This window comes from Capricornis sumatraensis, unplaced genomic scaffold, assembly GCF_032405125.1.
Source record: "Capricornis sumatraensis isolate serow.1 unplaced genomic scaffold, serow.2 scaffold13, whole genome shotgun sequence".
In the NCBI taxonomy this organism is placed as follows: Eukaryota; Metazoa; Chordata; class Mammalia; order Artiodactyla; family Bovidae; genus Capricornis; species Capricornis sumatraensis.
The window spans coordinates 1,452,401-1,457,470 of NW_027184624.1; the positions used below are offsets into that span (position 1 = coordinate 1,452,401).

At 37.9% G+C, this 5,070-nt stretch overlaps 1 pseudogene; it reads right to left on the minus strand.

Moving 5' to 3' along the window:
- Nucleotides 1–3,287: 3,287 nt before the first annotated feature.
- LOC138072376 (olfactory receptor 5W2-like) lies at nucleotides 3,288–4,224 on the minus strand (annotated as a pseudogene).
- Nucleotides 4,225–5,070: the final 846 nt, after the last annotated feature.

The following is a 5,070-nucleotide window of genomic DNA, read 5'->3' on the forward strand; positions in this document are numbered from 1 at the left end:
TTTTGGCCACAGCAATCAGAGCAGAAAAAGAAATAAAAGGAATCAAAATTGGAAAAGAAGAAGTAAAACTCTCACTGTTTACAGACGACATGATCCTCTACATGGAAAACCCTAAAGACTCCACCAGAAAATTACTAGAGCTCATCAATGAATATAGTAAAGTTGCAGGATATAAAATCAACACACAGAAATCCCTTGCATTCCTATACACTAATAATGAGAAAGTAGAAAAAGAAATTAAGGAAACAATTCCATTCACCATTGCAATGAAAAGAATAAAATACTTAGGAATATATCTACCCAAAGAAACTAAAGACCTATATATAGAGAACTATAAAACACTGATGAAAGAAATCAAAGAGGACACTAATAGATGGAGAAATATACCATGTTCATGGTTCAGAAGAATCAATATAGTGAAAATGAGTATACTACCCAAAGCAATTTACAAATTCAATGCAATCCCTATCAAGCTACCAGCCATGTTTTTCACAGAACTAGAACAAATAATTTCAAGATTTGTATGGAAATACAAAAAACCTCGAATTGCCAAAGCAATCTTGATAAAGAAGAATGGAACTGGAGGAATCAACTTGCCTGACTTCAGGCTCTACTACAAAGCCACAGTCATCAAAACAGTATGGTACTGGCACAAAGACAGACATATAGACCAATGGAACAAAATAGGAAGCCCAGAGATAAATCCACACACATATGGACACCTTATCTTTGACAAAGGAGGCAAGAATATAAATGGAGTAAAGACAATCTCTTTAACAAGTGGTGCTGGGAAAACTGGTCAACCACTTGTAAAAGAATGAAACTAGATCACTTTCTAACACCGCACACAAAAATAAACTCAAAATGGATTCAAGATCTAAATGTAAGACCAGAAACTATAAAACTCCTAGAGGAGAACATAGGCAAAACACTCTCCGACATAAATCACAGCAGGATCCTCTATGATCCACCTCCCAGAATTCTGGAAATAAAAGCAAAAATAAACAAATGGGATCTAAGTAAAATTAAAAGCTTCTGCACAACAAAGGAAACTATAAGCAAGGTGAAAAGACAGCCTTCTGAATGGGAGAAAATAATAGCAAATGAAGTAACTGACAAACAACTAATCTCAAAAATATACAAGCAACTTATGCAGCTCAAGTCCAGAAAAATAAATGACCCAATCAAAAAATGGGCCAAAGAACTAAATAGACATTTATCCAAAGAAGACATACAGATGGCTAACAAACACATGAAAAGATGCTCAACATCACTCATTATCAGAGAAATGCAAATCAAAACCACAATGAGGTACCACTTCACACCAGTCAGAATGGCTGCGATCCAAAAATCTGCAAGCAATAAATGCTGGAGAGGATGTGGAGAAAAGGGAACCCTCCTACACTGTTGGTGGGAATGCAAACTAGTACAGCCACTATGGAGAGCAGTGTGGAGATTCCTTAAAAATTTGCAAAGAGAACTACCTTATGACCCAGCAATCCCACTGCTGGGCATACACACCGAGGAAACCAGAATTGAAAGAGACACATGTACCCCAATGTTCATCGCAGCACTATTTATAATAGCCAGGACCTGGAAACAACCTAGATGTCCATCAGCAGATGAATGGATAAGAAAGCTGTGGTACATAATACACAATGGAGTATTACTCAGCCATTAAAAAGAATTCATTTGAATCAGTTCTGATGAGATGGATGAAACTGGAGCCGATTATACAGAGTGAAGTAAGCCAGAAAGAAAAACACCAATACAGTATACTAACACATATATATGGAATTTAGAAAGATGGCAATGACGACCCTATATGCAAGACAGGAAAAAAGACTCAGCTGTGTATAATGGACTTTTGGACTCAGAGGGAGAGGGAGAGGGTGGGATGATTTTGGAGAATGGCATTCTATCATGTATACTATCATGTAAGAATTGAATCGCCAGTCTATGTCTGACGCAGGATACAGCATGCTTGAGGTTGGTGCATGGGGATGACCTACTAAGATGTTATGGGGAGGGAGGTGGGAGGGGGGTTGATGTTTGGGAACACATGTAAGAATTAAAGATTTTAAAATTTTAAAAAAAAGTAAAAAATAAAATACAGAATTGTTAACTAAAGTCATAGTATACATTAGAGTCCCAGAACTTATTCATTATGTAACAGAAAAGTTGTACACTTTGACAAATATTTCAAACTTCTTTCACCTACCAGATCTTGGAAACAATCAATCTACTCTGTATTTCTATAAATTAATCCTTTGTGTATTCAACATGCTGCTGCTGCTGCTAAGTCACTTCAGTCATGTCCAACTCTATGCAACCCCATAGACGGCAGCCCACCAGGCTCCCCCGTCCTTGGGATTCTCCAGGCAAGAACACTGGAGTGGGTTGCAATTTCCTTCTCCAATGCATGAAAGTGAAAAGTGAAAGTGAAGTCACTCAGTTGTGTCTGACTCTTTGCGACCCCATGGACTGCAGCCCACCAGGCTCCTCCATATATGGGAATTTTCAGGCAAGAGTACTGGAGTGGGGTGCCATTGCCTTCTCCATGCATGTGAGATAATGCAGTAGTTATCTTTCACTGTCTGAATTACTTCACTTAGAGTAATGACTTCATGGTTCTTCCATGTTGTGGTGAACAAGGCTTCTTTACTTCTAAAATACATGAGTTGTCCACCTCATGGATCATTTAATTATCAGATTCCCTGACTAATATTGTTTCATTTACAAATTTGAATAATTTTTGTATTTGTGACTGAATATATCTATCCAAAGACATACTAATTTTAGATTTTTCTTTGGTTTCATAACAGTCAATATTTTATTTCAGGATTGTTGGGCTTCTATTGAGTTACTTACCTGCTTAGTTAGTTAATGCTTGTTGGTGACACTAGCTTATATGCATTAATACAGAAAATACAGTATGTCCCATAAAATACAAAGAATGCTCAAAAATCTCTCAGGAAGCACGTAACAAATCTTCAGGCAAATTGAAATGTTGTTTGAATGAAAGAATAAACCAATGATATTTGATCAAGTTAGAAAATTCAGGAAAGTTTTCAACAAAGAGGAGGTACTATATATAAATTCTTGATACATGTGAGCATGCTGTATTTGGAGACTATAGCGTTTCTAAAATTTGGGCTGTACAACAAATGCTCATTCATAACATTTTAAACATTGGGAAATTTTTGTTTCTCTTGTATGATGAAATATAATTCTAGAAATACAAAACCCAAAATGTGTTTCTGTGTGTGAAATATAAACATTTAACCTCATCTTTTAAGTTTCACTTTTTTCAGACCTTGTTTCACATCTTTGTTCCTTAGACTGTGAATCAGAGGGTTTAACATTGGAGTCACAAGACTGTTAAACAGTGAGGTCATCTTGTCCTGATCTAGAGAATTAGGATGAACTCGGCCTGGAATACATAAAGAGCATAGTTTTATGCTCTTTATGAGGAAAATTGCCACTGCAGTTAAGTGGGAGGTGCAGGTGGAAAGAGCTTTGAACCTCCCCTCAACAGAGTGGATCTTCAAGACTGAAAGGGTAGTATAACAATAAGACACAAGGACTCCTGAAATGGTATTCAGTTCAATGAAGGTAAAACAATGAATAACACCAACTCATTGACCTGTATATCACAGCAGGAAAGAAGGTAAAGTGGAGGTAAGCCACAGAAGAAATGATTAGTCTCATTTGACCCACAGAAACATAAGCAGAATGTTAATGTTGTGTGTTTCAAAGCATCTTCCATTCTCACCAGGTAAACCCCAGGCATGAGCAGGGAACACACCCTGCTGGACATGCTGACTGCATAGAGTAAGGGGCTGCTGATGGCCTTATACCAGTCATAGGCCATCACTGCCAGCAGAAGAGATTCAGAATCTGTAGAGATACAGAAGACAAAGATCTCCAGAGCACAGCCACTGAAGGAGATTTAATTGTTTTAGACAAATTGATCCACCAGCATCTTGGGCACAATTGCTGTGAATAGCAGAGATCACAGAAGAAGAGGTGACTGAGGCAAAAGTACATGGATGTGTGCAGCTGGGGATCCATCCTAATCAGGGTTATCATTACAAGATTTGCCAGAAAGTTAATGAGATAAATAAGAAGAACCGTGGTAAAAAGAGCCATCTTGTTCTTGGTGTTATCAGTAATTCCCAAGAAAATGAATTCAGGCAGAGAGGAACAATTCCCTCTATCCATCCTTCTTCGTTCTGATGTAAACTTTTAGAAAATGATCAAGAAAATGACACATGGATATAGAACACTTTTGCACAACTACAAGATATCATAAGGAAGAACGTGATTTTTCTCTGTATTTGTGTTTTTATAATTACAAAATAATCTAGATCATGGATATCCACTGTTTAAAGGTAGACAGCTATCTGTTCAGTTCAGTTCAGTCACTCAGTCATGTCCAACTCTCTGCAAACCCATGGCATGCAGCACACCAAGCCTCCCTGTCCATCACCAACTCCCAGAGTTTACACAAACTCATGTCCATTGACTAGGTGATTCCATCCAACCATCTCATCCTCTGTCATCCCCTTCTCCTCCTGCCTTTAATCTTTCCCAGCATCAGGGTCTTTTTAAATGAGTCCACTCTTCGCATTAGGTGGACAAAGTACTGGAGATTCAACTTCAACATCAGTCCTTCCAATGAACACCTAGGACTGATCTCCTTTAGGATGCACTAGTTGGATCTCCTTGAAGTCCAAGGGACTCTCAAGAGTCCTCCAACACCACAGTTCAAAAGCATCAATTCTTCGGCACTCAGCTTTCATTCCTTTTTTTTTATTTTTAAGGGATAATAATTTTATTATTTGTGAATTACAGATAAAGTTTTAATTTTATTTTATTTTTTTAATATAAATGTATTTATTTTAACTGGAGGTTAATTACTTTGCAATATTGTATTGGTTTTGCCATATATCAACATGAATCCGACACAGGTATACACGTGTTCCCCATCCTGAACCCCCCTCCCTCCTCCCTCCCCGTATCATCCCTCTGGGTCGTCTCAGGTCGTCTGTGGGAGAGGGAGAGGGT